This window comes from Nuphar pumila, chromosome 15 (assembly GCF_984573655.1).
Source record: "Nuphar pumila chromosome 15, dmNupPumi1.hap1.1, whole genome shotgun sequence".
Taxonomy (NCBI): domain Eukaryota; kingdom Viridiplantae; phylum Streptophyta; class Magnoliopsida; order Nymphaeales; family Nymphaeaceae; genus Nuphar; species Nuphar pumila.
The window spans coordinates 42348897-42364149 of NC_143263.1; the positions used below are offsets into that span (position 1 = coordinate 42348897).

General features: G+C 37.3%; 1 long non-coding RNA gene across 1 annotated transcript; it reads right to left on the bottom strand.

Moving 5' to 3' along the window:
* Window positions 1-12111: 12111 nt before the first annotated feature.
* On the bottom strand, window positions 12112-14868 carry LOC149815256 (uncharacterized). The gene is made up of 2 exons (XR_016427930.1): window positions 14829-14868; window positions 12112-12314 (listed from the first exon to the last, which is right to left on the bottom strand). It is a non-coding gene; the product is annotated as an uncharacterized LOC149815256 (long non-coding RNA).
* Between the last annotated feature and the right edge of the window lie 385 nt (window positions 14869-15253).

Sequence of the window (15253 nt, forward strand, 5' to 3'; positions counted from 1 at the left end):
GTTCGGGTTGAGGTATGCTGACCCGCCAACCCGACCCACCAACCCGACCCGATTGCCACCCCTAGAAATACAGTATTTTTACTGGCACGCCCAGGGCACGCGCCAGTAAAAGTCAGATTTCTTGCAGTATAATACTTCTGTGTCGGCAAGAACAGAGGACCAAGCCTCGCACAAAGCATGCCACTATGGAAAATGACTGGAAGGTTGCTTGCTGAGTGTAGTACCAGCGGAATGGCAACAACAGAACTCTCTGAATTTATGTTTGAAACAAACAAATATGACGCTTAATTAGCATTCACAGTGCACAAAAAAATGGTTGGTTAATTAGGCAACTCAACCAATATCCGTTGTCATAGTTGGTTGATTAAGAAACTTAACCAAGTATCCATACTGCCATAATTGGTTGATTAATTAGGCAACTTAACCATTTCTTTCCTGAAAAGGAGTGCAACTGGTGCAGCTCTGAAGTAACTCCATTCCTAGCATGATTATTGTTTTAAGTGGCCTGTTTAATCAAAGAGGAGACCCCATTTTTCTTTCATTTTAGAGAGAGAGAGAGCTCCAAAAGAGCTGAATGACTACCATTAATTTGCTACCTTTTTTATGACGAATAGCCCTCACCGAGAACCGGGTCACTTAATGAGCTCACCTCGCATTGAGGCAAACCTTGGGTAGGGTCACCGATGCCGAAGCACTTACAGAACCTACCAGTTAAAGGCACCAGCACTCCATTTGCTACTAATGGCAGGGAGTAAACAACTCCCTTTTTTATTCAAAAGAAGTGGTTAATTAGGTGGCCAAGTGACTTATTCGTGTACAAGTACAACTGGAAGAAAGTGTTGGTAATTTTATTGAGTGTATTAAAGTTTACTAGTGCTCAAAGCTTACTGCATTCTGCAATAAGATCTGCTGTAAAGTATTAAGTATGTGTCGTATCTTTTGATTTATTTGTAAATGCTGTTCTATAATATCTGGTACATGGTGGTTGAAGAATTTTTTTTCTTTTTCTTTTTAATTTATCATCCAAAGAATCTGGACCCGAAGACGTGGTTGCATTGGCTCAGCCTGCCATACCTACGGTAGTCGGCCCAGAGAAGTAAAACTCTGAGGCTAGGAGCCTCACCCCTAGGACCTATGATGGACGTCAGCTTTTCCAAGAGAGCGACGCTGGTAGGAATCGAACCTCAACCACCCGTCTAACGAGCTAGGCCCCACCCTACTGATCCAAACCCCCTCTGGGAGTGGTGGTAGAAGAAGCTTTAATGAGTTGATTGAAAGGGAAGTTGGGTTAAATAGCTTTAAACCTTAATACAGTTTTTTTTTTTTTTGTACTGGGCGTGGAATGAACACAAGACCTGAAGATGGTCTCACCCACCTCCACTAATTAAAAAATTAAAGATATGCTTAATTGGACTGACCTAAAAGATGACGTGGGTCATGATCTGAGCACAATGAGTCGAAGAAGGTTCATATGGCCTGATCCATTTGCATGTGGTTTTCACTTTCCAGCAGTTACAGATCTCATTAATTCTCAGGAAAATCTCAGTGATTAAAATCTTGTAATATTCTAGAAATTCTGGCTTTTCTTGGAAAAAAAAAACTTTAGAAAATTTATTTCATAAAAAATATAAAACTATATAGTAAACATATAACCGGTGCACTCCGTAAGAGATTGGGTTTGCAAAAAGAAATTTCAAAAAAAGCAAAATTCCCACCTGAGATAAACTGCTTTTGGCAGGGAACTTTGTCATAAAAAAATATTTTTAAAAAAAATATGCAAAAAGCATTTTTAATGGGGAAAAATATTTGCTACTAATGAAGGTAAAAAACTAATGAGCTAAAAATCATAGGTGCAAATTGTATGGACTCAATCTAACCACATAAATATGTTCAGCATGGTTTGTTTGCTAAGGATCAAGCCTTGGATCATGTTTTTCTGATGTAAAAATGTGATCTTTTGAGTTGCGAAATTTTGGCACATTGTATGGAGGCTGGTTTTTGGACCCCTTTAAAAATCTAACTACTTGTCATAATGGCACAATTCAAAACATGTTTCCTACTAAGCAAACATGTAAATCACCTCTGTAACATTTGATTAAAAAAAAATTTAAAAATTTTGAAGAAAAAAGTGATTTCTACTCATTAGTTCCTTACCTTCATTAATTAGTAACCAATATTTTTCCTTTTTAATGAGACTCTAGTGTATTGTTTGAGCTGCTTGCTTATATTGTTTCACAGTTGTATAATCAGCAAAGGACAGGAAGGGCCCTGCTTCGAGAATTCAGATAACTTACCTGGTTTTTTTTCGAGTTCTTTTGAGAAAGGCAAAACCTCTTAAAGCAATCCTTGCCCTCCTTATTGGCTATGCAAAAAAAAAAAAAATAATAATAATAAATAAAGGCACAACAACATAAGGACTCTTGCCTATTCACTTACTATTAGCAAGTTCAAAATGACAATATTTATGAAAAAATAAGAGTTTTTTTTATGAAAATAACATCTTTTTAATTCTAAATAGCAGCCTTTGAAAATATCACGTTAAATACATTATATTATTAGATCGTGACTACGGTTTCCAGGTCAAAGGTGCAGTTAAGTGTCACATTTTTCTGTTTGATAGACTACAGTTTGAACTTGAAGTTGTGACTTGTTGGATGAGAAAATTTGAAGGTCATAAATGGAGTCAACATACATACTTGTGATATGCAGTGAGACATGAGGGCCCTTTTCTACAGGAACTTTAATGGTTTTCCCTCATGGAGATGATAAAAGAGCTTAGTTGACACCAATTGAAAGCTCCATGGATCTTCTTTCCCAACTACCTCCCCACCATAAAGGGGTCTCTTCAAGGTGGGGTCGATCCATCCACCACATTGACCAGCCAGCGATGAATGAACAGGGATATCATGAAGAGTGCAATCCAATGATGCTTATCTCCTCACATTTTTTCATGTGGACCCTGCCCAGATTTGGTTCCCACATGGAATTTGGATATGTAAATGGATGGGATTCAGTTCAGATGCAAGCACTTACTGAATCAACCTGATCGGATTAGCGTTAGGTTCAGTTGGAAATAAAGGCTACTAGTGAATATGGATCTGATTAACTTAAGTAGGCTAATTGCATATGCTTCTTTACATGTAATTAGGTTTGGGTCTGAATTCGTATACAAAACTTAAAACCCAATCCAAATCTCTCATTTATTCTACTAAATGCTGCTCAAATAAATTTGGTTTCGACAATTAAAGAACATGGAGTCTCAAGTTCAAATCTCTATCACGTTGAATAACAAAAGAACAGAAAAGAAGAATAAGGCCCTGTTTGGAAACTGCCTGTCAGTTGCAGCTAGGGATTCAAATACCTAGGGTTGTCAATTGACTCATACCAAACCCTATAGGGTCAGGGTTCGGTGATAAATAGCAAGGCCCAATTAAAATCTAGGTCGGACTTGAAGAGTTAATAAATGGAGCTGGGTATAAATTTCATTTCAGACCCGGAACTGATCCAAGTTCTAATTAAGATCCACAAATTTTCAATGTAAAAATGATAAAAAATATTATTTTACATAGTATGGTTCGGGTCTGGTTCATGTAATCCTTATAGGATCTGGGTATGGTTTATCTTATGATGGGTCTGATTAGACACAGGTAGGTCTCGACCCAGTACCATCATCTCAAATCAAATCAAGAGTACACGTGGTTATCTTGATGCCATTAGTCTCTTAGATGAAGTGTCCACCAATCATTTATTGATTGCTTACAGGGGGCCTAAAATTTTTTTTTTTTTGGTGTAATCCAAGCTCTAAATGAATGGCACTTGGCCATATTACCCGTCAAGAGTGCACCTTACCTGATTCAAGTGTGAAAAGATCATGTGTAATATGATTGGACAAATATTTGTGCAACCTGCCCCTAAGATGGAGGGTGATCAGGGGTTTAATGCACAAATATTTGTACAATCATGCACCCGATCCGGACTTTTTTCAAGTGGCTACGTGACATGACTTGCAGGAGTTATTGAATAGGACACGGTATCAAACATACCAATGCAAATTAACACGCATTGGAAAATGATTGAAATCACATAGGATTTGGTCAACAATTGTTAACAACCCCGTCTCTTGCTATCTCTATCAGTAATCAAATTACCACAAATGTCGAACACGGTTTTAGGTGACTTAAATCACTTCTTTCTTTTTTTCATGACGAGGAACCCTCGCCAAAGCGAGAAAAAGCCCGACTGAGGCCTCACGACCACCCTGCCTCACCTCTAAAAAGCTATGGATTTGGTGTCTTTATCTCAACACCCTCATAACCCACCCTGCTGGCCATGTGAGCGACCCCTACTCCATGTGACCCCACCGTGGTCCTAAATCACTTGTCACTTGTTAATTGCGATTGAGTGACACGAGTTTTGCTCTTCCCACCACACATCATCGCTAGGTCTGCAAACGGGTTCGATATGAGTTAGACATGTTTTTTTTTTTTTGGATATGGATCCTTTAAGTAAAATTCCAATGTGAATTCAGATATGTTCAATCGGATCACTTTCAGATTTGGGTCAGATTCAGACAAGCATTTTAAGTCGGATCTACAGTTGATCTGAATCGACATCCCACATGAATGAATTTGTTAAATGTAAATAGCATATTTTGTTCTATTTTTTCCGGATCCAGTATTACCACGTGCATTTTGGATTCAGATTTAATCTCATCTCTTTGGATCTTATTCAGATCCGGATCCAAATTTATTGTTTGTATTTTGGATTCGGACATGGCAGGATCTAGACTGAATTAGACATGTTTTGCGTCACCAAGTTGAAGAGACGTCAAAAGTTCAAAAACTGTGGTGCCTTGTTCCCTTATCTTATCACTGAAGTTGGAGGTACTCCCTGATGGGCACGGAGGATGTAAGGTTGTTTACTAACGAATACTGCAAACTGTTGCAAATGGGTAGGATGCAGGAAAAAGATTTTGCAGTTTTTGGCTGTTTTGAATCTCATCTGACTCCGGCTGTCCATGTATTTAGCGGTTTCTGATCCGACCCATTGGAATCCTTAGTACAATAAATTTGATGTCTTTCCGGAAATGGCTCACAATTTATCAAATCTTTCAAATGGACAATTCCGTGGGTTTTCAATTTTTTCTAGATGCCTTTACCTCTAGCAATTGCAAATTTCTGATTTTTGTAAGTCACGATGCTAAAAGTTAGACTTACAAAATACGTCAACAAAATCACAACTGATATTGCGATATTCCAAAAATTATTATGAATTTTCAAAAAACTTGTGAAACTCATGAGGAGCATCGCAAGTCAATGTTGCAAAAATCCTTAACCTTGCAAAATTCTCATAGAGTATCACACTGGTATTGTGAAAGTTGACACTTTATTTCTTTAACTCTTATGTGCATGCAAATGCCCTATTTTTGTAATCCTAGGGTTCTTTTTGTCCCCAACAGGTGGTCCCCAATCCTTCAAGCAACGTTTCAGCTTTGTGAAAATCCTTCATTGGTGGCAGTTCATCGCTAAAAGTTCACTAGCAGTGGATAACTCTGAAAGCATGGGTGGCACTTCATCCACAATGAGTCTTTTATGTAAAAGCGTGGGCGGCACTTTATTGAAGGTGAGTTTTATCAGTAAAAGCATGAACGAACCTTCATCGACAATGAGTTTTTTTGGTAAAAGCATGGGAGACACTTCTTTGAACGATGATTTTTTTTGGTAAAAGCATGGGCGACGCTTCACGGACGGTGAGTTTTTTCGGTAAAAGCATGGGTGACGCTTCACCAACGGTGCATTTTTTTTTGATAAAAGCATCGGTGATGAGAAGATCGACGACACTTCATAAACATTGAGTTTTTTTGGTAAAAACATTGATAGTGAGAAGATCGTGATCCTTCATCGATAATGAGTTTTTTTCGATAAAAGCATCAGTGGTGAGAAGATCGGTGGTACTTCATCGATGATGATTTTTTTTTATAAAAGTATTGAGAAAATATCAGCGACACTTTATCGACGATGAATTTTTTTGGTAAAAGCATCGACAATAAGATCTTATGGTATGGGTGAGACAAAAAACCAAAAGTCCACGAGTTGTTTGTGACAGTTACATTCTCATCATAGAGAACATGAAGGATGATAATGTAAAAGGCATTCACTCTAACAAACTGTGATAGTCGAAAAGATGTATTTGGCGATGATAATATAGAGTCAATGTATCTCATAGTCAGCATTCGTTTGATCACATGATATTGGTAGGATAGAAAAAATTAGGAGAATGAGCGACTTTATTTTGTGAAATAAAATAATTAATGCAATGTATAAGCGACTTTATTTTGTAAAAGAATAAAATGAATGCAATGTATGAGAATCTTCATTTTGTGAAAAAACATAATGAATGCAATGTATGAGTGACTTCATTTTGTAAAAGAATGACGTTTCGATTCACAACCCCTTTTTTTGCATTTGAATGCCCTATTTTTGCAAATCTCGAATTTTGGCCCCCCTCTAATGATTTTGTTGGCAAATCTTCTGTGAATGGCGGAGGCGGATAAGAAATTTTGCAAGAAAAAGTAATTTAGCAACCTCCTTACGCAAAATTTAGAATTTTGCATGGAGGTTGTGAAATTCTTCATGATTTTCGCATTTATAGTACAAAAATCGTAACACTACTCAAGAGTTTCACACTATTGGTTGTGAAATTCCTAAAAGGTTTGCAGAATTCTTGAAATATTTGTGAGATTCATGAAGTTTCACATGCAGTGATACAAAATTCTTTTTCAACATGCGAAATTACTGTTGCATTAAATGTGATGTTTCATTTTCGAAGAAACATACATCGATGACACTAAATCGACAATAATTTGTCTTGTTGCTAATGTTTTACCCAAAAAATAAAGAAATTTAAAAAAACACAAAAAACCTAGAAATTCTAGATGAAAATATCTTTCAAACGATATTTTATTCATTGTAAAACGATGAACCAGGTGCTGAGATACAACCCTGAGACTGTTTTATAAAACAAGAGATGAGCAAGCGCAGCTGCGCCTATCTCAGTGATTATATGCTATTTTTTGCTTATCTGTGCCAAAAATTCGAGAAAACATAAAAAATAACATAAGAAGATCAAGACGTTACTTTCAAACACCACCAAAATCACATCGATCTGATGAATGGTTGGAAAGAAATACCTTCTGAAACATAGATTACTCAGTTGTAATAGACTGTAGAATAGTTTTCTATTCTTGTTTTGAATCTAAAAAATGAGAACCCTAAAGGAGTTTTTGGTTCTGAATTAAAACAAGAAAGTTCAAGATGGGTATAAAAATGTGGGTTTTTGATGTCATATGACTTAGACATAAATCTGAGAACAAAGATTGTTTGGTAAATTGATAAGAAAATTTACACGGGGGTTGAGAAATTTGTGGAGTTTGCACGAGTAAAGGTAAAAGCATAAAAAAATTGAGAACCTACAAAATTGTCTATTTTGACAAATTTGATAAATTTTGAGGCATTTCGAGTAACACATCAAATTTGTTATGCAGTACAGTCATTTTCTGCCTATTAAAGTACCCAAGCTTCGGATTGAGATTGTTTAAAGACGCCTATATCAATTAGAGAGTTTCCACTATTGGTGTTACCAACTCAGACTATAGTAGGATGAATTGTGCAAGATAGCTGGACGATTTGATGGTGTTTGATTATCAGACAAGAGAAAGCAACACTACAAGAAAATAGGTTGTTAGCGACGGAATACTTCCGTCGCTAGTTAGCGACGGATTAACGAGCGAAAAAAATTGTCGCTATAATCAATGAAATTTACAAAAATAGCGACGGAAGATACTACGTCGCAAAATCCATCACTAATTAGCGACGAAGTATTTTGTCGTAACGGACGCACAATTAGCGATGTCTTTTGTGACAAAAGATTTTCCATCGCTAATTAGCGACGGATTTGGCGATGAAATATATTCCGTTGCTATGTTGGTAAATTTGATTTACGGTGGCTTAGTGACGGAATTAATCCGTCGCGAATTGTCGCATAAACCTAATCCCAAACCTCTTTTCCTTTTCTTCTTTCGCTGCTCCCGCCGTTCGCCCGCTCCCGCCGTTCGCCCTATCCTGCCGTTCGCCATTTGCCGGCCCCACCGTCCGCAAGCCCCGCCGTTCGTCGCCGCCTGGATACAGGTAAACGAGGGGTTGACCCCCTGCCGAAACAACCTTATTTTTTTTTGTGGTGACTTCATTTTAAAATAGTGTTTTTTTGTACAGATTTCTCAACGGAATCAGCTTGTGCTCAGCCACCCGTGGTAAGTAAGTGACAAAAACAATGCAAATCGGGTAAATACCCCTGGTGAGTAAGTGATGCAAGTGTATCACATGTTATTTAATTTATTAGATATAACACTTTATTGTTCACACGCTCACTTAGTTGTTGATATTTAGGGTTGCTTTGTTGGAGTTCGGAGATCATGCTGAGCATGATTTTAATGTATGAATATGGAAGTGTTCTTATTTTTGGAGTACGGAGTCCATGCTAGACATTGTAGTAGTTAGTGGAATATTGAAGTGTGTTTGCTGCAGGTACATGTTTGCCATTTGTTTGATATGAGTGATTACGATGTTTTGCAATGTTTGATGTAATTATATCCATGCTTGCATGTAGTTACTTTCAATTTGATTATGACTTCCATGTGAAATTGTATAATGAAAGCATGCTTCAAATGATTGTATCGTGTCATTAATAGTTTGCACATAAAAATATTAAGTTATCAATGCAAGCATCATAATTCTTGTTATTGTATGACATCATATATTGCATGATAAATTTGAAATTTTCTTCATCATAGCATTCTGATGGTTCTCTTTTAATTGGCTAGGTTATTATTCGTATCATAAGGAAATGACTGCAAACCGTGAATGAATGTACCGTAGGATAGTGGACAATGAGTTATCGCATGAATATATGAATGATGTTGAAATTTTTATTGAATTTGCAACGGCAAGTGTAAGTACAGTGGATCCCACAGGTCAGATCAGGTGTCTCTGCAAGATTTGTAAGAATAATCGATTTGTAGAACCTCATGTCGTTAGACATCACCTATACAGAAAGGGTTTTGTGAGTGATTATCAGAATTGGACGTTTCATGAAGAAAAATTTAGAAATAATTTTGATGCATGATAATCCATATATGGATTTGATATTTGATGCTGCAGGAACAAAACTAGGTTCTGCTACGAGTCCTAGTGATGTAAGAACTGCCGTAGATGAAGAACCACCAAACGATGCAGCTAGTAGATTTTATGATTTACTTAGAGATGTTGATGAGCCACTTTGGAACGGTTGCGAGAGTCACACTATCTTGTCTGCAGTTCTTCAACTAATGAATTTGAAGTCCGAGTATAATTTGAGTCAATCATGTTTTGACCGTTTGTGCATGATTGTGAAGAATATGTTGCCCAAAAATGAGAAATTGCCACAAAATTTATATCGTGCGAAAGTTATGGTCAACGCTCTAGGTATGGGGTACAAAAAGATTGATGCTTGTCCAAATCACTGCATGTTGTATTTCAAGGAGCAGGAAAACAACATATCATGCCTGTCATGTGGGCATCCTCGGTTCAAGCTAAAGACAAGCGGCAATGGTAGCACGAGATCAAAGGAAGTTTCATACAAGTCGCTCTGCTACTTTCCTATCACTCCTAAATTGCAACGATTATATATGTCTTCAAGGACAACTAAACACATGAGATGACATGCAAATAAAGTTCGACATGATAAAAACAAGATCACGCATCCTGTTGACGCTGAAGCTTGGAAGCACTTTGATCGTACTCATCAGAACTTCGCAATAGAAGTGCGAAATGTTAGACTCGGTCTATGTACAGATGAATTTAATCCATTTGGGGGTAGATCAACTCCGTACTCATGTTGGCCAGTATTTGTAACTCCAAACAACCTTCCACCAAGCTTGTGTATGAAACGTCCAAATCTTTTCTTGTCTCTGTTGATCCCTGGTCTGACCTCACCTGGCAAAAATTTTGATGTATATTTAAGGCTATTGATTGATGAACTAAAAGTACTGTGGGATGATGGTGTTACCACGTATGATGCCCACAAAAAACAAAATTTCAACATAAAGGTCACTGTTCTATAGACAATCAGTGACTTCCCTGCATATGGTATGCTATCTGGTTAGAGCACACATGGGAGGTTGACATATCCGTACTGCATGGAGGATTCCAAAGCTTTTAGATTGACACATGGAAGGAAGCTTTGCTGGTTTGAGTGCCATCGTCGATTTCTACTCAGCGACCATCCGTTCCGATGACAAAAGAATGCGTTTAAAGCAGGCACAACTAAAATGGAAGGTCCATCCACAAGATTGTCTGACATAGAGATTCTAAGAAGATTGTGATACTTTCCAGATGTATTAACAGATGCCTGCAGTCCTACACCCTTCGGTGGATTTGAGAAGGATCACAATTGGACGAAGAAATCTATTTTTTGGGAACTACTGTATTGGCCGACCCTATTGATACGACATAATTTGGATATGATGCATGTGAAAAAAAATGTGTTTGATAATGTATTCAATACAGTAATGAATGTTAAAGGGAAAACAAAGGATAATCTGAAGGCCCATATGGATTTAAAAGTAATATGTAAAAGACCAAAATTGGAACTCAAAGAGTATACGGGCAAAGTACTGAAACCAAATGCAAAGTACGTGCTCGGACCTGATCAAATAAAACATGTATGTCAATGGTTGAGACAACTGAGATTTCCAAATGGATATGTCTCTAACATTGCTCGGGCTGTGAAGATTGACGATGAACATTTATATGGGTTGAAGAGCCGTGATTGTCATATCTTTATGCAACGATTGATACCTCTGACATTCCATGATATGTTAGACAAACCTATATGGGGGGTACTGTCTGAGTTAAGTGGATTTTTTAGAACATTGTGCGCATCGGAAGTCGTAGTATTTGATGTAAAGAATCTCGAGGACTCTGTCATCACCACTGTTTGTCTGCTAGAAAAGATATTTCCGCCAACATTTTTCGATGTTATGAAACATTTGATCATACATTTACCATATGAACTAAGGGTTGGTGGCCCTGTGCAATATCGATAGATGTACCCATTTGAAAGGTATATATTTTTTTATATTTGTCTCTTTAATGACAACTATTTAAAATTTGAAATGTATATTTTTTTCAGATGCATGTTTGACCCAAAAAAAAAGGTTCGTAATAAAGCAAGAGTAGAATGCTATATTTGTGAGGCGTACACTTTAGAAGAGATTTCAAATTTCTCATCTATGTACTTTGAACCTCATATTCCAACACGTTACACATGCCCGCCCCATAACGATGATGGAGAACAAGTAACTGTAGCTGACAAGTTGTCGATATTTCAACCACTTGGCCATGCATTTGGTAGTTGCCGATCAAGGCTCTTGACAGATTAAGAGCAAGACGCAACACACATCTAGATTCTTTTTAATTGCTCAGCGATCGACCTATACATCGAGTAAGTATATATATAGACGCAACACAATTATAAATTCTTTTATGTTCTATACGTGCATACATGGTTCGATAATATAAGTATTTGTGGTTTGTAGATGATTTGATCTGGAGTTGCGAAGAGAAGTTTCACATCTCACTGATGCAGAACACTACAACAAAGCAGTAGATTAGCGACGACCACATTCCGTCACTAATCCGTCGCTAACCATGTTAGCGACGGATTAGCGACAACGCGGCGACAGTATGCTTATGTCGCGAATATTTCGACGCTAACTGGCGACGGAATAATTCCGTCGCCAAGTCCGTCGCTAATTGCGACGGAATAACGAGCGCTATATTCCGTCGCCAATCCGCCGGTACTAAACGGCGACCACGACGTGGCGACGGATTTAATTCCGTCGCTAAGCCGTCGCTAGATTAATATGAATAGCGACGGAATCATCCGTCGCAAAAACGAAAAAAATCAAAAAAAAATTATTTAAAAATTAATTACCGAGAACTGTACAATTTATATTTCCTGTACAATTTATATTTCCTGTAAATAAAAAACAAACCACACAAAAAAATTCATATAACAAGTATCTATAATAATTAATCGTTCCACCTTAAAACTAAGAAGTTTAATTATTTACAATTCAACAATTACAATTAGGAAAAATAAAAAAAATAGAACTTCTTCAACACAGTCCTCTAATCATCGCCAAGATTTTGTGCGTCTTCTTGTTCATTGTCTTTATCTGTCCCTTCAGCTCCACTACCCTGATTATCGCTAGCAGCCTACACAAGAAAAGAACAGTCAGTATTGATAAACAAAATATAATGAAATAAATTACACACTATATGTGATTCTATCATGTGCTAAATTACACACTTTGCCATTATACTCTTTGAGTTCCAATTCTGGTCTTTTACATATTAATTTTAAATCCATACGGGCCTTCGGATTATCCTTCGTTTTTCCTTTAATATTCATTACTGTATTGAACACATTATCAAACACATTTTTCTCTACATGCATCACATCTAAATTATGTCGTATCAATAGGGTCGGCCAATACGGTAGTTTCCAAAAAATAGATTTTTTCGTCCAATTGTGTTCCTTCCCAAATCCACGGAAGGGTGTAGGACTGCGGGCATCTGTTAATACATCTGGAAAGTATCACAATCTTCTTAAAATCTCTATGCCAGACAATCTTGAGGATGGACCTTCCATTTCAGTTGTGCCTGCTGTAAATGCATTCTTTTGACGTCGGAACGGATGATCGCTGGGTAGAAATCGACGATGGCAATCAAACCAGCAAGGCTTCCTTCCATGCCTCAATCTAAAAGCTTTGGAATCCTCCATGCAGTACGGACAAGCCAACCTCCCATGTGTGCTCCAACCAGATAACATACCATATGCAGGGAAGTCACTGATTGTCCATAGAACAACGGCCTTCATGTTGAAATTTTGTTTTTTGTGGGCATCATACGTGGTAACACCGTCATCCCACAGTACTTTTAATTCATCAATCAATGGCCTTAGATATACATCAAGATTTTGGCCAGGTGAGGTCGGACCAGGGATCAACAGAGACAAGAAAAGATTTGGACGTTTCATACACAAGCTTGGTGGAAGGTTGTATGGAGTTACAAATACTGGCCAGCATGAGTATGGAGTTGATCTACCCCCAAATGGATTAAATCCATCTGTACATAGACCGAGTCTAACATTTCGCACTTCCATTGCGAAGTTCTGATGAGTACGATCAAAGTGCTTCCAAGCTTCAGCGTCAACAGGATGCGTGATCTTGTTTTCATCGTGTCGAACTTTATTTGCATGCCATCTCATGTGTTTAGCTGTCTTTGAAGACATATACAATCGCTGCAATCTAGGAGTGATAGGAAAGTAGCGGAGCGACTTGTATGAAACTTCCTTTGATCTCGTGCTACCATTGCCTCTTGTCTTTGGCTTGAACCGAGGATGCCCACATGACGGGCATGATATGTCGTTTTCCTGCTCCTTGAAATACAACATGCAGTGATTTGGACAAGCATCAATCTTTTTGTAACCCATACCTAGAGCGTTGACCATAACTTTCGCACGATAGAAATTTTGTGGCAATTTCTCATCTTTAGGCAACATACTCTTCACAATCATGCACAAACGGTCAAAACATGATTGACTCAAATTATACTCGGACTTCAAATTCATTAGTTGAAGAACTGCAGACAAGATAGTGTGACTCTCACAACCGTTCCAAAGTGGCTCATCAGCATCTTTAAGTAAATCATAAAATCTACTAGCTGCATCGTTTGGTGATTCTTCATCTACGACAGTTCTTACATCACTAGAACTCATAGCAGAACCCAGTTCTGTTCCTGCAACATCAAATATCAAATTCGTATATGGATTATCGTGCACCACATTCACCCGTGCATCAAAATCGTTTCTAAATTCTTCTCCATGAAACGCCCAGTTCTGATAATCACTCACGAAACCCTTCCTGTATAGGTGATGTCTAACGCCATGAGGTTCTACAAATCGATTATTCTTACAAATCTTGCAGGGACACCTAATTCGACCTGTGGGATCTACCGTACTGACACTCGCCGTTGCAAATTCAATAAAACTATCGACACCATCCATATATTCATGCGATAACTCATTGTCCACTATCCTACGGTACATCCATTCACGGTTTGCAGTCATTCTGTCGTATGATGTTACGAATAGTATCCTAACGAATTAAGAAAAAAACAATCAGAATGCGACGATGAAGAAAATATCAAATTTATCATGCAATATACTATGTCAAACAATAACAAGAATTTTGATGCATGCATTGATAACTTAATATTTTCATGTGCAAACTATTAATGACATGATACAATCATTTGAAGCATGCTTTTATTATAAAATTTCACATGGAAGTCAAAATCAAATTGAAAGTAACTACATGCAAGCATGGATACAATTACATCAAACATTGCAATACATCATAATCATTCATATCAAATAAATGGCAAACATGTACCTGCAGCAAACACACTTCAATATCTCACTAACTACTACCATGCTTAGCATGGACTCCGTACTCCAAAAATAAGAACACTTCCATATTTCTACATTAAAATCATGCTCAGCATGATCTCCGAACTCCAACAAAGCAGTCCTAGATATCAACAACTAAGTGAGTGTGTGAACAATAAAGTGTTGCATTCAATAAATTAAATAACATGTGATACGTTTGCATCACTTACTCACCACGGGTATTTACCCGATTTGCATTCTTTTTGTCATTTACTTACCACAGGTGGCCGAGCACGAGTTGGTTCCGTTGAAAAATCTGCACAAAAACAAAACAAATTAAGTAACAAACTAACTAATCATGAAACAAGATGAAACACTAACTAAAAAAATTAAAACAAATTAAAACAACTCTAACTAATTGAAAGAAGAGAAAAGAAAAATAGTATATATGTTAAGCCAAATCTAACTAGAAGATGCTAATTTAACAAACCAGCTATAACATGTTGAACCAGTCGACTAACATAAAGTCATAGACAATTTCTAATCTGAACTACTTAGCAAAGGAATAGTAAATCAATCAATTAGTTTACTAGAAAAGATGTGAACTCCGTTTAACCACCACTATCATAAAGAATTCAAATAGCCCTAATCTAACTAACTGATTGTTAGAACATTAAATACCAATCTATCTAAGAAAAATATA